The following is a 25,391-nucleotide window of genomic DNA, read 5'->3' on the forward strand; positions in this document are numbered from 1 at the left end:
ACAACAACCAGCAACACTGAAACTCATTGTGATGTAAAGCTGCTGCATATTATGTAGTGTTTTAAAGAAGGTTATTCAGAAACTAGAATGTTAATTGTTGTAATGTGATGTGACTGATCTTAATAAACAGTCATGCTAGCAATTGGAGTCTGTCATTATTGGATCAGGAGGGGGACAATTCCCCTTTGCCTCACAAACCTGTTGTGCTGCACTGAGCCATCACTTTTTGATGGGAAGCATGTCAAGCCAGGGTGTTTTTAATATGCACACTGTGTATCAGCCATCACTCTGATGGTTGGCTGACCTTAAGGCTACTCCTCACACCCCGACCACCCCCCCTTTTTCATTTAGGCTGAGATGTGGTTATGGTGTGATCTGAGCCCCTTATGGATATCTCATTCTTTTCCTGGTCCTTCTGGCTGGTTGCCTTCTGCTATATGGAAACATCTGTACAGGTACAGATTTAGCTACCAAAGAAGCAGAGGGGGCACAGGGTAATGCTGCTCAGAATGCTTGATGAGTTAGTGTGGACAAAGTGTATGCTAACAGGCAACATCATAACAAATTTTACAGCCCACCTGTTGCATTGAGGTTATGCTCCCACACATTCTGCTTTTCTGTAACCAGTAATACATGGAACAGATAAATCTCCATCCACTTCGAAGAGTTATGATCTGTCTCACTGATCAGAACCCTTATTATTTGTTTTTGACATAGATATCAAGATTCTCCTCTCAAGCTTCACAATCACAGTAAATTTATTGGTTTCCCTGTCCCAAATACATAAGTTGGTTATGATCAGAGACTCGGTTATAATCCTCTGTATTACAGAACAACAGATCATTGCTGAACTTACAAAGTGAATATTACAAGCAAGCAAATATTTAAACATTCATATATTAATTGGCTTTAGTTTTGATATTTGCATTTGTTCTAGACATTCAGGTAATCATACTTTGTGAGTCTGCTTAGGCGTATGCGTCTGTACAATATAGATGATTATGACTGGGTCTCTGAGCATAACCAGGTTATTACGTGTTCGAGACAAGGATGCCAAGAAATTCGCCTCAAGACTGAAGCTCAAGAGGTGAATCCTGGCACTCATGTCAAGCACACATAATACATTATTATGACAGAAGACCTGATCATAATCTTTATAGTGCATGGAGCTTTACTTATTCCACATGCTACCAGTTACAAAAAAAAAACACAAAATGTTTTACAGGCTTTAAAAGCCAGTAAAGTACTTAGCAAGTGCTGTCAAACAGACAGCAGCACACACCTCATATTATTTGTTTAAGAATTCTGACAGAAGCAAATCATGAAAAGTAGGGGTAGATATTCGGGTCTATATCAGATCATCGAAATGGCTCATTATTGAATGCCGTCATGTCGAACTGCAAAAACCGAACCCTAACAATATCGAAACTGGGAAAAAATTTGCTGTTCCGAGAAACACACACACACACACACCACAAGCACACTATAAAGCAGCAATCTACACACATACATTTAAAGGTTACATCTAACCCTACGCTAAACTGCACATACACTACTGTCTATCCACTTACCTTAACCCAGACCCTAACTCTACGGTCCATCACTATCGCACACTCACCTCACCCGCACCCTAACCCTAACTCACTTAACCCACCCCTAACCCCAAATTCTCACTATCACACAATCACCTCACCCGTGCCCTAACCCTAACTCACTTAACCCTCCCCAACCCCAAATTCTGTCACAATTGTACACTTACCTGACCCATGCCCTAACCCTAACTCACCCAACTCACACCCTAACCCGAATGTCCACACAATCACACACTTACCTTAACCCAACCCATAACTTTCCACCGCATCGCTGAAAACAGTGAAGCCACAACAACGGCCAACCGAATTCTTTCCCTAGGGAAGAATTCGGTTTTGTGCAGCTTCGCTGTTTTCTGCGTTCGCGATATTCGGTTTGATATTAGATCATTTGAAATTCTGCCATTTTGATGATCTAATATAGACCCTAAATATTCCACTAATTCATGTAAAAAGTTAATTGAACAACAGATTTTGAATTGCTGACATTATCAAACACACCACTTCTCATGGGTGATAAGGTTACTGATAGTTGCTGCATTATGACAGATCCCACTGCCTGTCTAATACTCCTTACTGGTTCCTCACTCATATGTTCTCATGACTGCACCTGAAGGCTGCGTTCCTGAAAATTCATTCATGCAACTCTCCCATCCAAGTAATATGACATGGATTGCCAGAAAGAAGATACCCTGGGAAGGTGGAAATGAGGGGAAAGGAACAAATGCAAAACCAGAGATGTGTTGTAGGGAAACAAAAACACTCTTGTCAAGTACAACTGAATGGGAATTCAACCCAGTGAAAAAAATTAAATGAAAGGATTTTGTAGGGAAAACAAACCCACCTGAACTGCTTTTGGAGGGTTCTTTCCCCACACCTTCCAAATTTATATATAACAATGCTGCAGTCACACCAAAAAAAAAGAAAAAGAAAATCTCTGCAAACATATAAATCCCTACTGTTGTGGTCTCTGAGTATGCGCCAGCAGTGCTTTCCTGTGGAAAAATGAGTGGAGAAGTCGACACTGGTGAGATGAACATGACAAGATGGACTTTATCCACTTTGCTCACAATGATGATAGAGATGCCTAAATTATCACTTCTTATCACACCTATTACCCAGTTCTCTTTGTCAGTGAGCAGTAATCTGACTTAACTCAGGGTCCATGTGATCAAGACACTTTAAGATAGATGGAAAAAAAACAACGAAAACAAGCTTAGAAAAAAGACCACTTAGAAAATCAGCAGAGTTCTACTTAGATAAGCTGCACCATTTTGGTAAACTATTGTTGAACCTCATTAGCTTGATTTGAATATGTTATCAGTTTCTATAATTGTAGCTGAAGTATCATTACTGCCCCAAATTATAAAAAACTTGAAGATCTTGTGTGTAGAGCCCGATGAGAATTGCAGATACTGTGGAAAACTGGCTGCAATTTTCAAGTAGCAGTGATTAGCAGTATTCAAACAAGCTCTAGCATCTTCATGTGGTCTACATTTTCTGATCAGATTCAAATGTGAGTGCTTTTCAGAGTACCCCCGATAGGCTGCTTCAAAAGTTGAAGAAATCAGTAATTTATTTATTTTATTTTATATTTGTTAACTGAATTTTGTAGTAGAAATTCAAAGAAAAGGTACTATAACGAGGTAATGTTAACTCATTCACTCCAATGGAGCTAAGGAAGTTTGCACTGTAACTTCCAATGGGCGGAACCTAAGCCTTTTGACAGAATCAAATTATGTCCTCACATTTCAAATGTTCATATCTCTGGAACCATAGGGGTTATGAAAGAAGCATAAATGGCAAACCCTTCAGCACAAACTATTTTATACTGGTAGTATTCTTTACATTCTATATCTTAAAATGAATTTTATAAGTCACAGTAAACACAGTAACTATTATGTTTGTAATATTTTATAAATAACTTACAATATTTCAGCAACCACTCAAGTTGCACACATATTGTCAGCAGCATTTTATTCATCAAGTGGAGTACTTTCATATGAGGCTTCTGTCTGTGTAGCTTGGTTGTTGAGATATTTAGAAAAAATATGAAAATTATATCTATATAAATTAATATAACAAAAATGACAGTTAATATATATTTACCTGCACTAGACAGAGATCAAATATCAGTGCAGTTGAGTTTGCCATTGTGTAAGCTTTAAGATGAAATATTTTAAAACCTTGTACATAGCATGGTTTTGGAATTATTGATACAAATATGAACAAGCAATATTTGATGCCTACATGTGTCAGTAGGAGTTAACTGCAGGTGCACCTGGAGGCATAATGAATTAAACATTATATTTTTGGTGTTTCTGTTTTCAGATAAATTAATAGTAATAACCGTCTCCATAATATTAATAAAAGAAAACAAATCAGAGAGATTATGAAGAGATTATTTCATTCCCAGTATTGAATATAATATTTCATCATATGCCATAAGAATGTAGCTGTTTTTGGTTTGTATGTATGTATGTATGTATGTATGTGTGTATGTGTTGAGTACTTTGGGAAGTTGTTAAAAAGAATGTTCATGAAGTAAAATCTATGCTGAAGCACAGGCTGAATATTTCATGTGCTATTCATATTTTATATTTTACTATTTACATATTTGTTGCATTCATCTAAACAGACAACTTGCTCACCCAGTCATCTACTTTATCTGGTTGCCTGAACAGTTGTTATTCTGAGAATTCAAGCTAATTTGTATAATCTGACGAGGCAAATCAAAACAGAAAAAAATATTTAAACACTTTTTGTAAGAATGGCATAAAAAGTTATAAGCCAAGTAGACCATTTAAAAAGTATCAATAATGCTCTCCATGATCAATATTCTTTCTAGAGACAATGAGGCCATCAGCATGTGGCATCAGTCCTCGTAATGCATCTAACACCACCCTGCTGTTTTTTATTATGCTTAGAAGTCACATATACAAATTTGGGATTACAGCATGACAGAACTACAAGAAACATCAGAGACAGACAAATATCAGCCGAAATATAAGCTGATTAATGTGTCAAATCACAGTATCCAAAGTAGAATGGGATGCTGAATGTTCCAGCAGGAACTGTCCAAATAGATTAAACTATTCTAGTAAGGTCCAGTGTAACATCTAAGTAACACTGTCTTCTTAAAGTCAAATCATTTAACAAAAAAGTGACCCATTCAGTTGTCTGAGGGTGTGGACAATACTGTCCAAATGTGATACTACAGAATAAGATGAATACAGGACAGGAAGTCATATTTACTAGTCCTCCTTATAGGTAATAGGTTTAAAGTGTCTCACAAGACTAATTGGCCTAGTACTCACCTATTAACCTGTAATAGATAAGATGTGTTGCACATATTTACAAATACATGAATAAAACAGGGAAAATGCAGAAGACAAACCATTCAACCTACAAAGCATCATATGTTGTATACTATATAACAGGAGCTTAAAATAAACTTTTATCCAAGAGCAAAGAACTGAGAAGAGAGATATCATGGACACATGACAGCACAGTTCAGAAAAAGACAAGTATAACAAAATGGGTACACAGTCTGAAGACATTTCAGGAAAAGCATGCAAATGCATTTTTTCATAGAAGACCAGATCTGTGTCGCAGCCATCTTGAGGAAATAGTTCAAAAACGTAGAACTTGAATGCCATTTGCTTGGGTCCCAGAAACTAACTGCTGATTGCTCATCAGCAATCATCATGAAACTGTTTTTGTAGGATCCAAGCCCCTTGCACACCCTGACATGAGGGGTCTACTCTCACACCCTCAATTTCTGTATATACTTACTCTGAGAAGTTTAGCTAAGCTTGTTCAAACATGAGTATACTGATGAGTGTTCAGTTGCAGGCAGTTAGCTTACAAACAACTAGAACATGATGGCCAGCTAAAAGGCAACAAATACCTGCTTATTACTGAATACACAAATGAACTACTGTGGATCCTAATATATAAGCGAACCCACTTAAGCTTCTAACACACACTTGCAAGATAACTTAGCATTCATTAGCCTTACTTGAGACAAATTGAGCAAATTAGCTACATCATGGAAATATCCTAGCTTTTAAAGGGTTATTATATGTTTTCTGCACTAATACCCCCAATTTGGTCACTCACAGCTGCATACTTGAACCGGTGTGAAACCAGTAAACAGTTAAAGCTAAGCTTTACCAAATTCCAATAGAAAGGTCAACATGCATGTGTAGACAACATTGATTCCTAAGAATCCACAGACAATAAAATGAGTATGTTTGGATTATGACATTAAAAACAAATACATGCATGTAGTAATACACTGTGGTATTGCCACAGGAATGCAACTCATTAATATACCTGAAAAATATCATGATGCTAACCATGTAGCAGCAGGGGTGTACTGAATATTTGTGCAACTATTTACCAAACTCCAGGTTCCATCCTCCAGGTATACCCCCACACACACAATTTGGATACCCTTTTACTGATGAAAATTTCCAGAAATGCCAGGCTTAGGCAGTGAAAGGAAAAAGTATATACTGTGGGATGCACTGCATACTGGTGGCAGTGGGTTCCAATACATATTGTTGTCTCACCTAGCTAAAGCATCATATGGATTAAACAAACTTGCTGAAGCTTCAGCTTGCTAAACTAGTAAAACCTTTTCTTTTTTCTCAAGGGCAAGCCTCCTGCATTTGCCATTTGGAGGATTTTGCTGCCACCTTCCCCAATTTATGTATACTATGGCTATACATTAAAAAAACTTTCATTCTCATCCTAGTGATGGTGAACAAACAAGCTGATTTACAGGAGAGGGCTGATAACTGACAGACAGTAGGGCCAAAAACAATAGAAAAAAAGATAAGTTTAACGAGTTCTTGCTGGATGCTTGGATGAAACAGTAAAGGGCATTGGGCAGGATTCATATGATCAGAAAATTTTGGGATACTTAATCACCTAACAAGGGATATTGATATGTCCTCACAGCATACCTCCCCTCCTCAGAACACATGAAATGTGGACAAATCCCAAAATAATGGGAGTGACAAAGGTCCGAAGTATGACAGATTTTAAATACTGTTCTTAAAAACTTAGAAAGTTGCCAGAATAACAGGATTTACATTAGCATGCAGATTTTGAAGGACATGAACTCTGAACCTCAAATCTAAGTCTTTATCTACTGATTTCAATCTTCAGCGATTTGCCAGAAAACAACTAATTTTGAAGAGCAGACCAAAAATATGAGACAAAAGTCTAGACATTCTGTGAAAACCCTGACAGTTGAGAGGTACTTCTTGCTGTTTAACTTTTCCCTCAAAGAAGGGGTGATTCCAAAGGACTAGAAGACCACCACAGTACTTATACTGTCTAGGACAGGGGTCACAGGCATGCCTGAGAATACTAGTCAGTTAACTTGAACTTGTTCAGAGGAAGATCACAGAAATGACCCTGAGGGAAAGGCTGACTCACTTCTTGGATGGCAACAACTTTCTGAATTTCAGGGACAAAATTCTGGCTAAGGGTTAGAAATGATTCACTGAGGTGCTTTTTAGTGACACTAGAAGAATAAGAACTGAATTGCTGAAACAATAAACCACCATCACTACAAATAATCACATTCTGCTATGTCGCAGTACATTCATTTCTGCATGGAGGTACCATCAAGGTAAGGATTTAGCTCCATAACCCTGATCTTTAAATATACTAACTCCAAGGTCACACATATAGAATAAAAAGAAAATCATTTTAAATAACAACTTTTTCTTTTTTATAAGAAGCCTGATGTCAGTTATTGTATACAGTATGTTCAATGAAACAAGACCTGATAACATCATTAACCAGCAGTCAAGCCATTTTCTCAAACATTCACAGTATACTAAATCTTAACAAAATGAGAAGTGATAAATCCAATGATCCTCCAGCTAAAGAATCTGGTCAGTTCTGAGACAAGATGGCAGGGATGGAAGGCAGGGGTGAAATGCTAGATGAGCTTTACCATGGCTTCAACATGTTTTTTTATCATGGTTTACAAAGAGAAGAGAAGAACATTGCAGAAACTAAGAGGAGTGGGCTAGGTGAAAAGGATGCCAAATAAAAAGAAAACTTCTTGAAAGGAAAGACAGAAAAAGGGCAATAGCAATAGAGATATCTAAAACAAAAGAGTTAAGCAGTAGTGTGTTATAACAGCCAGTCCTGCTGTATGCTGCCATTAACGTACATGTGCTAGTCACAAGACTGAGGGTAAACAGCAGGAGAGACCTACTTGTAAGTGTCACAAAACTAGGTAGGACCACAGGGGATGGCATAGGCGGTCTAAACATGGTGTGAGGAGACTAGCAGATTGAGATAACAAGTGGAAGATGAGGCTAAATAATGACATGTGCAAGATGACCTCCATCTGGAAAACAATAATAAAGAAGTTGGATATGAGTTATCAAAGAGTACACTTCACCTAAATGGTCATAAAAGGGAGAGTAATTACCAATGTGGCAATGAGCTTCCAGGAACAAAACCAGGAAGCAGCAGTCAGCACAGTACAGCAGAGTACTGGGGTGCATAATAAAAGGAATAGACTCCAGGGAAAGGTTAGTGATTTTACTGCTGCATCAGGCACTAGTAAAACCACAGCTGCAGTAACATGCCAAACTCTGCTCAGTGAGAAATGCCCCCCCCCCCCATATGAATTACATAAGGAGGCAATTCTAGGCACATTGCAGGTGCTGAAAAGAGCACTCTTATCTAAAATGAAAAACTGAAACAATACTAATTCCATGAACTCTAATTGTACCCTGACTTAGGAATGGTGTCCATTCCCATCATGGTATTAGAAACCCAAACAACTTGGAGAAATTAAACTGGGAAAACATCAGTAAGCTAACAGCATGGGTACAGAGGAAGGCTATCAGGATGGCTAGAGAACTGGAGAGAATGACATACAAGGCAGTGCATGACAAATGACAACCTGGATGCATATTTTCTAGACTTTAGAAAGGAAAGAGGAAATGTGATATGATGCAGAAAGCCAGCCATGGGTTTTGCAAAGGAATCAGACTAATGCACATCATAAGGAGGGATGAGAGAGTGCTGGTGGAATGGAAGGGCTAACTAACATACAGTGGTGGAAGAGATAACTAACATACATCATAAATGGGGATGATAGAGTGCTGGTGCGTGAGTTAACTAATGTACATCATAAGGGGGAAGAGAGAATGCTGGTGGAACAGCTAACTAACGTACATAATAAAGTGGGATGAGAGTGCTCGTGGAAGACCTAACTAACGTACATCATAAAGGGGGAGGAGAGAGTGCTGGTGGAAGAGCTAATTAATGTACATCATAAGGGGAGAAGAGAGTGCTGGTGGAAGAGCTAACTAACGTACATCATAAAGGGGGATGAGAGACTGCTGGTGGAAGGGCTAACTAATGTCCATCATAAAGGGGGAGGACAGAGTGCTGGTGGAAGAACTAACTAACATACATCATAAGGGATGATGAGAGAGAGTGCTGCTGGAAGATCTAACTAACGTATGTCATAAATGGGGGAGGACAGAGTGGTGGTAGAAGAGCTAACTAATGCACATCATAAGGGGGAATGAGAGAATACTGGTGGATGAGCTAATTAATGACAGAGTGCTAATGGAAGATCTAACTAACGTACGTCATAAAGGGGGAGGAGAGAGCCCTGGTGGAAGAGCTAACTAACGTACATCATAAATGGGGGAGGACAGAGTGGTGGTAGAAGAGCTAACTAATGCACATCATAAGGGGGAATGAGAGAATTCTGGTGGATGAGCTAATTAATGAGAGAGTGCTAGTGGAAGATCTAACTAACGTACGTCATAAAGGGGGAGCAGAGAGCCCTGGTGGAAGAGCTAACTAATGTACATCATAAGGGGGGAGGACAGAGTGGTGGGGGAAGAGCTAACTTACGTACATCATAAGGGCGGAATGAGAGAGTGCTGGTGGATGCGCTAACTAATGAGAGAGTACTGGTGGAAAATAACTAAAGTACATCATAAAGGGGGATGAGAGAGTCCTGGTGGAAAAGCTAACTAATGTACATCATAAAGAGGAGGACAGAGTGGTGGTGGAAGAGCTAACTAACGTACATCATAAGTGGGGTTGAGAGAGTGCTGGTGGATGAGCTAACTAGTGAGAGAGTGCTAGTGGAAGATCTAACTAAAGTACATCATAAAGGGGGAGGAGAGAGAGCGCTGGTGGAAGAAAGATTAGTTGTGTAAAATCTTACCATAACCATAGATGTCCTACTCTTCCATGTTGCAGTATTCTCACTTGTAGGGGATCCTCTGCCTCACGTGATCTGAACATCTGGCTGCTATGCCAAAGCTTAAGCCAGGTTGCTGTCAGGTGTATGGGATGTCACATGCAGGGCCATAAACCGTGGGCCATAAATATGATGTCCACATGCATAGACCTCAGAACTGACTGCCCAGTTGGATAGCAGTTTAAGGAAAACAGGAAGGATTCCATCCGGAGAGGGAAAAGGCCATAAAGGGGGTAGAAGAGAGGGAAGGAATACTGCAATATGGAAGAGAAGGACATCTATGGTTATGGTCAGATTTTGCACAACTAATCTATGTCCTTCTATTCACATATTGGACTATTCTCACTTGTGGGCGAGTACCACAGCTCAAGCTGGACAAAGAGTGGAGGAAGAGGTAACAGTCTCCAGGAAACCATGGAGGATGGCTCTTGCAAATCCTGCCCTGGTTCTGGAGATGTTGTCCAATGTATAATGCTTGGTGAAGGTATGTACAGAGGACTATGTGGCAGCTTCTAGGATAGTGGCTGTGTCCAGGCCTTAGAGAAAGGTCCCTGAAGATGCCACTGCTCTAGTAGTGTGCTTTAACAGTGTGGAATAACTCTACCATGAAAAGAGTAACAGAAGGTAATACAGCTGATTGGATTTCCTAATGTCCTTTGTCTTGTCCAGATAAAACTTCAGTTGCCGGTGAACATCAAGGGAATGGAGAACTCTCTCACTATCATTCTGTGGTGAAGGAAAAAAGGTGGGTAAATGGATAGATTGGTTAAAGGACAGTTCATTGACCACTTTGGGCATGAAGGAGGGATTGGTGAGCAGAGTTACCCTGTCTTTGTGTAAGATAGTGTAGGGTGGAGTGGCCATGACTGCTTGCAGCTCAGAGACTCTTCTAGCTGAAGTGAGGGCTACTAACAAGACAGTCTTCCAGGTACACATTTTTAAAGAGGCAGAAGTTGACTGTTCAAAGGGGGCAGTGGTAAGTTTCGCCAGTATGAAGTTCAGGTCTCATGGAGGAAGGATAGGTTTTCCTGCTGGTCTGATATGGAGAACCCCCTTAAGAAAAAGTTTCACCTCCAATCTCGATAACAGGGGTGGATCAATAGGTAAGCAGTTTGAAATGGCTGACAAATGGACTTTCAATGAAGGGTATGAAAGTTCTGATTTTAGGAGCTCACACACACACAGGCTAGGACTAGAGGAACATTTGCTTGGAAGGGGTTTAGTTGCCTTTGAAGACACCGACTGGAGAACCTTTTCCATTTTGATACATAGGATCTCCTGGTAGTGGGTTTCTTGGCCTCCTGCAGGACAGACAGCATGTCCTCAGAATAGAGGTTTTTGAAAGGGATCAGAATTTTATCACTCTCAGGGTAAGGCTGAGGGTTTTCAGATGAGGATGAATGAGGGATCCCTTCTGTTGTGTGAGCAGGTCTACCGTGTGAAGCAACTTGTGGTGATTGCCCTTGGCAAGAGATAGAAGAAGGAGGAACCAATGCTGCCTTGGCTAATAAGGGGTGTCCAGCAAGATTTTTGGTTTGTCCTTATGAATTTTCAGCAGGGCCTTCTGAATGAGCGGGAAGGGTGGGGGAGGCATAAAGGAACAGCCCCTTCCAAGAAATTGAAAAGGCATCCACTTTCCGCATTAGTGGGGAGGGGAGTCTGGAGCAGAATAGCTGTAGTTGTCTGTTCTGATGGGAGGCAAAAAGATCTATCTGTGAGGTGCCCTATTGGTGGACAATGCCTAAGAAAACATTTCTGTGTAACATCTATTCGTGATGTTGAGAGAATGATCTGCTGAGGGCATCTGCCTGATGATTGTCCTGGGATGGGATGTAGACCACCTGCAGTGTGACATTGTACTGGGTGGCCAACTCCCATGCCTGTATTACTAGTCTATACAGTAAGTAGGATCCGGTACCCCTCGGCTTATTGATGTACCACATCACAGTGGTGTTGTCTGTGAAGACTTGAAGGAGACCTGGTTGTATTAGAGGGAGGAAGGTCTTTAGAGGTAGAAGGAGAGCAGTCATTTCCCTCACATTGATATGTTTTCTGTGGAGGGAGGGCTCCCATTGAGCCTGTACCTTGAAACTGTTCATAGTGGTCCCCCATCCTAGATCTGAGGCATCTGTGTGCATGAATTGCACTGGCTTGGTGGGTTGCAAGGGAAGGCCTGGGTTTTGGCTTATTTGTTGTATACACCACCTCAACATTTTCTTCAGGCAGGGCAGGAAGGGCACCTGAAATTCCAAGAGCTGATTTTGTTGGGACCAGACATATTTTAATTACTGCTGGAACTTCCTCATGTGCAACCTGGTAAGGGGCAACATAGGAAGAGTAGATGCCATGAAGTCAAGAAGATGAAGGAATTGCCTGGCAGAGATGTGGTTGACTAGAAGTAACTCTTGGAAATAATTGTTTAGGGAAGAGACCTTATCTTGAGGAAGGACGGCCTTCATCAAGTCTGTCCTTATTCTGCAGCCCAAGAAGGTTTGATCTTGGGATGGAGTAAGGGAGGATTTTGTTAGGTTGTGAGTAAACCCCAGACTTTGAAGGAGGGACATAGTGAATTGCAGGTGTGTCCTGAGAATACTTGCCTCTTCTGCTTGGATGAGGAAGTTGTCCAGATAAGAGTAAATTTGTATGCCTTTTGTTCAGCAATAGGTTACTGCTGGGGCAAGACACTTTGTAAAGACACTTGGTGCTGTAGATAAACCAAAGGGCAAGGCAGTATATGGAAAGTGCAAGGATGCCACAGGAAAGCATAGAAATCTCCTGTAGTTTGGCTGAATGGGGATATGGAGGTATGGCTCCTTTAGGTCCAAAGTGGCCATGAAAGCACTGGGTGTCAGCAGAGGAAGAAGAGTTTAAAGGGATAGCATACAGAAGGAAGGTACCTGCAGGAAGGGGTTTAAGAGGGACAGGTCCAATACAGGCCTCCAAGAGCTCTCCTTTTTTTGGCACCAGGAAGAGCCTGGAGTAAAACCCTTGACCCTCTTGGCCTGTGGGAACCCTTTCTATGGTCCCCTGTGATAGTAAATCTTGGATAATCTGGGGGTATCAGGTGGAGTTGTTTTTTTTGGAAGGGGGGTATGCCTTATGATAAGGGTGTTTCCTGACAGGTCATAAAGTACCCTTTTTCCACTCCTGATATGACCCAGCAGTCTGAAGCGATACATTTCCAAAGATGTAGACAATGAAAGAGGTGGGTAGAGAGGGGAAGGTGGTTTTGGCACTCATGCATTGTTTGGTTTGTCTGGAAAGGGCTGCCTGGGGGTGGATTGGGAATAGGCAGTCCTGGGGATGAAGTTTTTCTAGACCCTTTCCTGTGTTTTGAGGAGGAAGAGGAAGGAGCAGGTGCTCTCCTAACAAAGGTGGGTTTAGCAGGTAGTTCCTATAGAATTTTGGAACCGGTGAGACCAATAAATGTTTAACATACATCATAAAGAAGTTCCTTGCTTTTTTTCCTGCAAGCTTTGGAATAGTTTTACAGACTGCTTGCCAAAGAAGAATGTATTGTCCAGGGGAGCATCTAAGATATAGTTTTTGACATCATCAGGGAGGGGTTGTAGTCTGAGCCAGGAATACCTGTGCAGTACAGAGGCTGAGGCAGCTGATCTGGCTAAAGCCTCAGCAGCATCATAGCTGCATTTTATAGAATGTCTGGCAACTTGTGCTGCTAAGGAGAGCTTAGAAGTAACCTGGGTTTTAGTAGGGGAATCAGACAAGGAAGAGAGTGATGAAGTTGCCTGAGACTAGGTCCAAGGCATATTTAACCATGTGTGTCTGGTAATTAATGGTCCTAAAGGCCAGGGTGGATGAAGTATAAATCTTTTTTCCCAGTCTGTCCATCTCTTTGCTGTCTTTGTCTGATGGCTGAAGGGAGAAGGATGGAATCTGCCTGGATTGCCTATCCGGAGCCACTGCAATGACAGCTGGGTCTGCCACAGGTGACTTAATGTGGCACTTGTGGTCATCAGGGACTTTGTAGAAGCATTTTAGGGAGCTGGAGGCTGGGATTCAGGGGTCTTAGAGGCTGAAGCAAAAGCATCCAAATAAGCTGGAATCACAGGGGGAATAGCAGAGGGAGACTCCATCTGTAGGAGGTCAAAATATCTCTTTTGCACCTCATTCATTTGAGTGGCATCCCACTTGAAGTACTCCCTCATTTTGGAAATAGTTTCTCCAAATGTAATATCTTCAGGTGTGGAGGCTCCTTCCAGGGAGTCTTCATCTGGAGAACAGTGCTACAGTGGAGATGCCAGCTGAGAGGTGCATGTGAGTGATTTATCTGAGAAGGAGGAAGAGGAATCTTCCTCCTGAGTGTAAGCTAGGGGGATGGAAGCAGCTGAAGCTGGCCAAGGGCTAAGGGTAGGCAGGGCTAGGGTATGAGAAGCAGTCGGCCTGAGGGCCATAAAGGCCTGAACTAAGGACTGAGAAAAAGTTTACCAGTATGGCTGGTCTTCTGTTGTGGTAGACAGATGTTTATTTATTTACATTTATTTACTGGGAAAGTCCAACTGGGCCAGAAGCCCATGTTCAGCAGAGGCCAAGGGAGAAAAGCTCCACAGAAATACAAGCAATATACAATAATTAGATAGTACAATAGTATACATACAGTAAAATGCAGAATATACATCTTCTAATTAGTCTATACAAAGTAGTATTCAATATAGTTTTCTAGTAGATACATGTTCAAAAAGAACAACACAAGCATTTCAGTGAAGATCACTGTGAGTATAAATAAAGTTAGTAGTGTGTATATATATTAAATAATAGTTATGACCAAATGAGATTTCCTTTATATATATATTTATTTTTCAGTAGTAATAAACACTGAGGAGAGAGAGAAAATGAGATAAGGAGTGGACAGCATGTTGAGAGCGGTATAGTTTAGTTTTCTGTTTTCTCTTCAGAGGGGTTGCCTTTGAAGTTGTGTGGGAAGGAGAAGGCCTAGAATCAGGCATCAGGCCTGTGGTCGTGGAGTCCTGGTCTGAAATCATAGGCAGCCGTCTGGTCAAGCCTGGTTCCCCATCGACATCGGCAGAGGCCGACATCGCAGTAAGCTCCAAGGATGTGCCAACTGGAGATTATAGGGTCACTTCCAACAAGCTACCTGCCAAAGTCACCAGTTCTTCCAGACAGCCCTCAGCCCCTAGACCAGTAGCTGGCAGAATGTCTGCTGCTGGAGGCACAGCAATAGAAGACCTTGAAAACTTGGCCTTCTTTTTAGGTGGCTACACCTCGACAGCCAGTTCAGTCTCCATACCTAGGGCCAAACCCTTGAGTCATTGGTTTTCCTCGAACAATTTAAGGGCTGCTAGATGATTACATAGGGTTTTAGAGACAAATGACTGATGAATATTACAGGCCAAATGGTCGTGGGATTGGCCTAAGCAGAATAAGCAAAGCTCATGGAAATCCTTGTGAGGAATTTGCCGATCGCACTTACATTTTCCCTTCCTAGATGACATCGGCTATAAAAGGGCAACAGCAACCTAAGCCTAAGTGAAAATAAAGAAGATTCCCCAACAAGGTACTTATCTGTATCGTCTTCTGAAGCATGGAGTGAAACGAGCAAACTGACGTTCTACTGCGGCAGAGAAGTTCTGAGGTCTGTGCGTGCAGATGTCACATTTATGGCCCATGGTTTATGGCACTGCATGTGACATCTCATGCACCTGACAGCAATCAGGCTTAAGTGTTGGCATAGGAGCCAGATGTTTGGGTCACCTGAGGCGGAGGATCCCACAAGTGAGAATACTGAAACATGTGAATAGAAGGACATCTAACTAACGTACATCATAAGGGGGGATGAGAGAGTGCTGGTGGATGAATTGATGAGTGCACATCATAAAAGGGGAGAATAGAGTGCTGGTGGAAGAGCTAACTAACATACATCATAATGGGGAGTTGAGAGTACTGGTGGATGAGCTAACTAACGTACATCATAAGGGGGTGAGAGAGTGCTGGAGGAAGAGCTAACTAACATACATCATAAAGAGGAATGAGGGAGTGCTGGTGGAAGAGCTAATGAACTTACATCATAAAGGGGTGGACAGAGTGCTGGTGGAAGAGTTAACTAACGTACATCATAAGGGGAGATGGTAGAGCGCTGGTGGATGAGCTAACTAATGAGGGAGGGCTGGTGGAAGAGCTAACTAATGTACATGATAAAGGGGGAGGAAAGAGTGCTGGTGGAAGAGTTAACTAGCGTACATTAGAAAGGGGGGTTAGAGTGGCAGTGGAAGAGCTAACTAACATACATCATAAAGAAGGGGTGAGACAGTGCTGGTGGAAAAGCTGGTAAATAGTTGCATTAAGATAGTACCATTAAGCATTAAGTGGCGAGAAATAGGAAAATGTGGAATATGGTTTGGTTGGAGATTATCTTACCTTTTATATCAAATCAATTAATGCTGAAATTAACTAGAAATTGAGGAGATAACTTAATTAACTGTCCATGTGGACATGACAGATGTAGCAGCTGACACAGACAATAATATGAATCAGAACACAGTGGAGATGGTGGGTTTTGCATGAAAGCAAACAGCTCTCAAGTTTCTTACAGACACTGTCAGTGTCATACAAAATAAAGGCAAGGACAATGGAATTAAATCATTTAGTAAATGTCTGAGACAGGATGCAGATTAATGCCATGAGTAGACATATGGAATAATAGCCAACAGTGGAAAACTTAAGTGTTCTGTTCATGGGGCTGTCTGTATCTAAGTGTGGAAGAAAAGAAAGTAAAGGGTATAGGTAATACGAACGGAAGGATGGAAGGAAAGAAAGAATGAAGTAACAGAAAATAAGAAAAATGAAAGTGTGACTGGTGTATGATTTGGAATTGTGAACTCTTTTTGCTCAAACTATTACATACTGTAGTTCTGAAAGGAGGCACAGATATTTTAGGCATAGCAGAATGTGGGTGCACTGGAGGGGCTGAAATATTGCAATTCGTAGATTCAGAGAGAACATATGCAATGAGTGAAAAAATGAAGTAGGGAGTGGGAAAGGTAATTCAAATCTGAATAAAGTACAATATGAAAGAGACTGATTTTGTTAAAGACAAGAAAGATTGTAATGAGGCATCTTCTCTGAGAAGAGAAAGAAAATCAGAAGATGCCTTGCAGACAGCTATAGTAGATGGAGGAGAGAAAACAATTACAGGCTTAGAAGTAGAATTACTGGCCGAACATGCAGCAGAATAACTACAGTAAAGGGGGAACATCATTTTCCATTACTGATTACGAATGTCCTCATTCAGCATAAACGGGAGTGAAGGAAATGATAAGATCTCTTACTGAATGTCCCCATCCAGCCCAAAGGGAGTGAAGGAAATGGTAAGATCTCTTATTGAATGTCCTCATTCAGCCCAAAGGGAGTGAAGGAAATGGTAAGATCTCTTATTGAATGTCCTCATTCAGCATAAATGGGAGTGAAGGAAATGGTAAGATCTCTTACTGAATGTCCTCATCCAGCCCAAAGGGGAGTGAAGGAAATGGTAAGATCTCTTACTGAATGTCCTCATCCAGCCCAAAGGGGAGTGAAGGAAATGGTAAGATCTCTTACTGAATGTCCTCATCCAGCCCAAAGGGGAGTGAAGGAAATGGTAAGATCTCTTACTGAATGTCCTCATCCAGCCCAAAGGGGAGTGAAGGAAATGGTAAGATCTCTTATTGAATGTCCTCATTCAGCCCAAAGGGAGTGAAGGAAATGGTAAGATCTCTTACTGAATGTCCTCATCCAGCCCAAAGGGGAGTGAAGGAAATGGTAAGATCTCTTATTGAATGTCCTCATTCAGCCCAAAGGGAGTGAAGGAAATGGTAAGATCTCTTACTGAATGTCCTCATTCACCCCAAAGGGGAGTGAAGGAAATGATAAGATCTCTTACTGAATGCCCTCATTCACCCCAAAGGGGAGTGAAGGAAATGATAAGATCTCTTATTGAATGTCCTCATTCAGCATAAAGGGGAGTGAAGGAAATGGTAAGATCTCTTATTGAATGTCCTCATTCAGCCCAAAGGGAGTGAAGGAAATTGTAAGATCTCTTACTGAATGTCCTCATTCAGCATAAAGGGGAGTGAAGGAAATGGTAAGATCTCTTACTGAATGTCCTCATTCAGCCCAAAGGGGAGTGAAGGAAATGGTAAGATCTCTTATTGAATGTCCTCATTCAGCATAAAGGGGAGTGAAGGAAATGGTAAGATCTCTTACTGAATGTCCTCATTCAGCATAAAGGGGAGTGAAGGAAATGGTAAGATCTCTTACTGAATGTCCTCATTCACCCCAAAGGGGAGTGAAGGAAATGGTAAGATCTCTTATTGAATGTCCTCATTCAGCATAAAGGGGAGTGAAGGAAATGGTAAGATCTCTTACTGAATGTCCTCATCCAGCCCAAAGGGGAGTGAAGGAAATGGTAAGATCTCTTATAGAATGTCCTCATTCAGCCCAAAGGGAGTGAAGGAAATGATAAGATCTCTTACTGAATGTCCTCTTTAAGCATAAAGGGGAGTGAAGGAAATGGTAAGATCTCTTATTGAATGTCCTAATTCAGCATAAAGGGGAGTGAAGGAAATGATAAGATCTCTTATTGAATGTCCTCATTCAGCATAAAGGGGAGTGAAGGAAATGGTAAGATCTCTTACTGAATGTCCTCATTCAGCATAAAGGGGAGTGAAGGAAATGGTAAGATCTCTTACTGAATGTCCTCATTCACCCCAAAGGGGAGTGAAGGAAATGGTAAGATCTCTTATTGAATGTCCTCATTCAGTCCAAAGGGAGTGAAGGAAATGGTAAGATCTCTTATTGAATGTCCTCATCCAGCCCAAAGGGGAGTGAAGGAAATGGTAAGATCTCTTACTGAATGTCCTCATTCAGCCCAAAGGGGAGTGAAGGAAATGGTAAGATCTCTTATTGAATGTCCTCATCCAGCCCAAAGGGGAGTGAAGGAAATGGTAAGATCTCTTACTGAATGTCCTCATTCAGCATAAAGGGGAGTGAAGGAAATGGTAAGATCTCTTACTGAATGTCCTCATTCAGCCCAAAGGGAGTGAAGGAAATGGTAAGATCTCTTACTGAATGTCCTCATTCAGCATAAAGGGAGTGAAGGAAATGGTAAGATCTCTTACTGAATGTCCTCATTCAGCCCAAAGGGAGTGAAGGAAATGGTAAGATCTCTTACTGAATGTCCTCATTCAGCATAAAGGGGAGTGAAGGAAATGGTAAGATCTCTTACTGAATGTCCTCATTCAGCTCAAAGGGAGTGAAGGAAATGGTAAGATCTCTTATTGAATGTCCTCATTCAGCCCAAAGGGAGTGAAGGAAATGGTAAGATCTCTTATCGGATGTCCTCATTAAGCGTAAAGGGGAGTGAATGAAATGGTAAGATCTCTTATTGAATGTCCTCATTCAGCCCAAAGGGAGTGAAGGAAATGGTAAGATCTCTTATTGAATGTCCTCATTCAGCCCAAGGGGAGTGAAGGAAATGGTAAGATCTCTTATGGAGGCCAGGCTTAAGCAGACAGTAAAGACCATAAGGGGGAAGAAAAGCATCCCTAAAGTAACATCTACTGGTGTGAACAGGGTTACAGGTACAGAGTTGAAAGATGGCCATCAGCCAGCTGTCATCTGGACATTGTCTGGCTTACCATCTCAGTAGTATTTCATGATGGTGCCACAGGAGCAGAGATCTAAGACTGCAGGAGGAGTGTGTTGGTTATTAAGGCAGCAGACTGATATATAACAAGAAATGATAATAGAAGCTGAGGAGAGAGGAAGGGCTGTTAATAAGTCTCTCTAACTGACACTAAGGGACTGAAGTGTAGTATCAGGTAAAGAAGAAACTGAGGAAAGATAATACAAACTGCCTAGTTAAAGAAAAAGAAAAGTAAGATTATCCAGGAAAAGAAGAAGGCATAAAGTAGGACAAGAAGTGGGGAAGAGGATGACAAACAGGCCCAGAAGAAGAATGTCAGGGACAACATGTAAATTAATTCAGCAGACAAGAGCTGCCTTACAAATGTACATTCTCTCCAAGAAGTGAATGGAAAAATAAATTATTCATACTTTCTTTTCCCACTCTTATCAAATAAGCTAAAACAACTTAAAAAATGTATGGTTTCCTTCTGCTTCAGCTCCACCTACTGATACAACTCCTGACATAAGATTAGCCAGAATGTATTTACCTTGTTAATAATTGCCATGTATTGTGTAAATGGGTCACCTTCAGAAGATTAAAAGTTCAAAAGACTGAAAATCAAAATATCCAAAACTCAAAATATCAAAAATGGAATTTACATCTTCTCCACTTGTGTGCAATCTTGGAGTTGGCATATATAGGGGGCACAGCCCCCCACATGAGGGTCACAAGGGGGCTTGACCCCTGCATTAAAAATGTTTTCAATACTCTGAGTTTTGGATATTTTGATTTTCAGTCTTTTGACCTTTTGCTCTTCTGACATAGACCCTATATATATAAAATATATATATATATATATATATATATATATATATATATATATATATATATATATATATATATATATATATATATATACACCCACACACACACACACATCTCTCTCTCTCTTTATATATACAGATGTTTTTTTTAAAAAGATGTGTGGAAGAGAGAGAAGACAGTTCACTTGAAAGCTGGTTCCAGGCTTTACCCACTGTGTTAGTGAAAAGTGAGTCTCCAGCTTTGTTTTTAGATTTAATGGTGGAAACTAGAAGCTTATTGGCTGAGCAAAGAGTTGTAAGGTTTTTGTAAGGGGTAATCAGATTAGTGAGAATTGGGGTATTATTAGGGTGGAAAAGTGTCTTTTGGGTTATAGTAAGTTGATGACAGAGTAGTTGGTGCTGCAGCTCTAACCATCCCAATTGTTTGAGGTTGAGACAGTGGTGGGTTCTAAAAGGGTTGCCAGTAGCAAATCTGGCAATGTTATTATAGCTAGTGGCAAGTTTGTTAAGGTTGTTTTAGAAAGGTTGGTATAAATGGCAGAAACATAGAACAAGGTAGAGATCAGATGAGTCTGGGCTATAGTGATTCTGGCTGTTGGTGTAAGGAAGGGTTTGATTCTATACAGGGAACCTAGTTTTTTGTTGACAGATTTTATGGTAGTGTTGATGTGATCGTCATAGCTAAGGTTGTTGTCTATGGTTATGCCCAGGAGATGGGTTGTGGCATCAGGGGATATGGTGGTTCCATTGTTAGAGGTTACAGTGAAGAGAAATTGTGGTGATTTTAAAGTAGGAGTAAAGAGTAATAATTTTGTTTTTTTGGGGTTCAGGAGGAGGCAGTGTTGCATGAACCAATGTTCAACAGTATGAAATAAAGATTGGGTGAGGGTCTGGAGTGTGGTTGGGGAGCTAGCTGAGCAGATTAAAGTAGAATCATCAGCATATTGTATGCAGGTGGCTTGAGGAATTTTAGTATTTAGGTAATTAATAAACATTGAAAAGAGAAGAGGGCCTAGGATAGAGCCTTGATGTACTCCAATGTTTACGGCGAGGGCAGTTGAAAGCTTATTGTCCCAAAGGACTGCTTGATGTCAGTTGTCTAAATAGGATTTAAACCAGAGTAATGCCTGTGCGTCCAGTGAATGGGCTTTTAATACTTCCATAAGCAGATTATGGTTGACCATATTGAAGGCTTTTGAAAGGTCGATAAACAAAGTGGAGGAAAGAGAGTTATTGTTACGATTTTTGTTTATACAGTCAGAAAAGGATAGCAGGGCAGTTGAAGTACTATGGAATGGTCTGAAACCATGTTGGCAGTTGGCAAGTAAATTGTTGTGGAGAAGATGGTAAAGTAGTTGTTGGTGGATGCATTTTTCCATTATTTTAGCTATAGAAGAGAGTAGGGCGATTGGCCTAAAGTTGGAAATATCAGTTGATGTCCCACCTTTGTGTAGAGGAATAATGTGAGAGACCTTATAACACATGGCCATTTGATTCACAGCCTGACCGTTCAGATAGTGCTGTATCTGACTGCAGACTAAAACAGCTGTTCTCTACTCTAGCAACTGCTAGATAATTCAAAAGAATGGCAGCAGCACGAGCCACGAGTGACATTTTTTTACTATACCTGTTACAAGTAATCCATTTTTACTTGAAGGAGATAGGTACTGGCAGAGAATAATATTGTATAAAAATGTATAAGTGAAACATTTTATGAGTGAGTGCCATTATTAGCAAACAGTTCAAATGTATTTGCATCATTCTAGTCAATATAACAGTGTGGCACTATCAAACTCAGGCAGTGCAGCCCTAGTTGGATACTTACCCTTTCTGTCTGTCTGTTCCATAACATGTAAGCTTTTGTTTGTGGACTGTGATGCTGGAAGGGGACATCTAAGCCTCAGGGTACTTCCTCATTACCTACCCCTCATCTCTTTAGATGTACTGTGCAGATACATTTCACATGCATCTTGTCTGATCAGCAAGATGGTAGCAAGAAAGCACTACATGGGTTGCTCCAGCATACTTCAATATTCAGTAACACAATATACTTTGAAATACGGGTTACTAAGCTTTCTTTATTTTTTGAAAAATACAACCTATCATAGACTGATCACTGTAACATACACTGCAAATGCATACAGGTCACACTTTGTTATATGTATATATTACTGTTCAAATGTTTATTGTGCCAAATGCTCACATTATGGTTGAAAGAGTCTTGTATCAGTCCACTCATCAGGCTGCTAAAACAAATATTTCTCTTAGTGATTTAATGTAATTTTATGTGACTTCTAATCATATTTGTCCATCCAGTCTTGTCTAAGACTGCAGAATTCTTGACCCAGAATTCTGAATGAGAACAAAAGCGATGTATATTTAGACTGCATCCCATTTCTCTTGTTTTTCTTGAAGGTGAACAATACCAAAGCTGCTTTGTTGTGATGCAACTGCATTGTTTGTTTCGCTTGTGTCTCCCTAGTGCGACTTAGGTGATAGCTGCTCTGAAGTTTCTACACTTTAATGAATTAGGTAACTGATTCTGACTATTTCTAATACTGAAGAGAGGGTATTACCTGCTGCCTGAACCATGGTATCCTGTTGCTTTGTTTAGTTAGTTTTATAGCTTATTATTTGTGTACACTTTCTGAATTTACAACTTGAAACTTGTCTGGAATGGAAAATAACTAGCTGGATTATTTGTTTTTTGACTAAATTTAAATTGTGTGGGTTGACACTAGAGAGCCCAGACAAGATGGCTGCCTAAACTCACGGCTATGGACAGAACCTGCAGAAATTTGAAAAAAGACAGTGTTTCAAGGGAGACAAAAATAACCCAGAAGGAAAGATGAGTGAGCTGGAACAAAACGAGGAGCACACATCTACTTTTAAAGCTGCAAATAAGACAAAATATGTGTGTGGCTGCCACGTACATTAGAAGTAAAACTTCTGTAATGAAGTGCGAAAATGAACACATACACACACATACAAGGGTTTTCAATTAAATACATATTTGCACTTCATTACAGAAGTTTCACTTATAACCAGTGCTTTTTTTGTAAACAAACAGGTGGTGGTACGCATATGTTGCATTTGGGTCAACCCCCCAGCCCCTCCCCCCTCCCCATGCAGCCATTCCAGTGTCCCATTATTTAGCTATTTCTCCCCGGTTGCCATAAACACTGTTCAAAACTCTCAGTGTGCATACTGCTTTCTGCTTTACTTCTACAATGATTACAGATATTTGGATTTAATTTAAAACTTTTATTTCAAATTTTTCAGCGCAAACACTGATAGACATTTGCTAAACAAAGCAATACAGTCTCACAATGAAAACAGACTTAGCATTAAAACTTCTGTGACTTTGAAACTCACATTCATTGAAATAGCATTGAAACCCACATCCAAAGAAAATGCATCTGGCCAGTGGCATTTTGTTTACCTTTGGGCTGTTTTCAAATCATAGACCCCTTGCACACATTTTCAGGACCATGCAAAATTTCTTTGATTCACCGTCCTGGTTGTATTAAATTATAATATATAATAATTTAAATTATATCCCTTGTATAATAGAATACCACTTATTAGAGCATGTTTTAAATTTATAGTCAGTAAGCAAAGAAACAAAACACATGAACCAATAATGTCAAAACTGCCCAATTCAGAACATTTCAACCATAAAAGGCCACTAAAACTTCTGTCATTACAACCCATTAGTATCAGTTAATATGCACATTCTCTGCAGAAGTAAAAGTCATCTGAATAATTCCACATTAAAGAGATCTGACTGTAACTAATGAAAAGGTTGCTGCTAGCAAAAAAACTTTATATTTAAGTATTTCATCTACAACTTCACTGCCTGCTGCCCTTGAAGAATAAATTGCCTATGGTACATTAAAAATGATAAGCTGGCAATACTGCAATAGGGAATGGATGGCAAACTAAAACAGGTTCATGGTTACTAGGCATCTTAAACAAAGGAGGACACACTTAGGACTGCAGCACCCCACCCTCTTAAAATCCAACACAGTATCAGCAATCCATCTACATGTTGTGGGAATAGAACCCACAGCCTTCTACATCAAAACAAACGTATGCTACCTGCTGTGCTACTAACACTGCTTTAAAAGTTTAAACACACAAGAATGATACCATTTGCTAAGTAAAACAGTTGCATATTTTGGGTAGATGATTCAGGTTTTTGGTTCCTGTAGCTAATGTACAGGGCTTGAGCCTAATCAAATTACTAGCCACTTGCTAATCCTAACTAGGGCATTTCACTGTCTCACACACACACCTCAACTTTTTAATGCAAGAAATCAGGACAAAGTCTAAAATAAATAGAAACAGATTATAAATATTTCTCTCGTGAACTTAGAAAATTGCTAGAATAACAGGATTTGTGTTAATATACATTTTTCTGAAGGATATGAAGTCTAAACCTCAAATATCTGTCATTATTTAGCAACTTCAATCTTTTTATGAGGAAAAACAAATATGGGGCAAAAGTCTGGATATTCTGCAAAAACCTGGGCAGTTGAGGGGTATGCTACCTATCTCTTGCACACACACACACACACACACACACACACACACACACACACACACACACACACACACACACACACACACCATACCTCTCAATCTCTTAGCACAAGAAGTCTGGGCAAAGTCTGTCATAATGGCGGGGCAAAGGCCCAAAACTAGGGACACATTTTAAATATTGCTCTTATAAATTCAGAAAGTTGCTAGAATAACAGGATTTGTGTTAGAATGCATTTTCTAAAAGATATGAAGTCTGAAACTAAACTCAAATGCATGCCATTAGTTAGTAACTTTAATTCTTAGATCATCCCAGTGATTTCTCAAAAAAAAAAGACAATTCTGTGAAAATATGTACAGTTGAGAGGTATTACATACACATACAACCCTACCTCCTTCTTAGACCCTCCCCCGTACCTCTCAACCCTTTAAAGCAAGAAATGTGGACAAAGACACACATAATGGGGTGACAAATGACCAAAAATAGGGACATATGTTAAATATTGCTCTTACAAACTTAGAAAGTT

General features: G+C 40.3%; 1 protein-coding gene across 1 annotated transcript in view; it reads right to left on the reverse strand.

Moving 5' to 3' along the window:
• The window catches only part of SHISAL2B (shisa like 2B), a 984,986-nt gene that overhangs the window by 856,197 nt on the left and 103,398 nt on the right, over positions 1-25,391 (reverse strand). The gene's annotated exons all lie outside the window — the stretch shown is intronic.

This window comes from Protopterus annectens, chromosome 2.part1, assembly GCF_019279795.1.
Source record: "Protopterus annectens isolate FY-2018-M chromosome 2.part1, PAN1.0, whole genome shotgun sequence".
NCBI classification, from domain to species: domain Eukaryota; kingdom Metazoa; phylum Chordata; order Ceratodontiformes; family Protopteridae; genus Protopterus; species Protopterus annectens.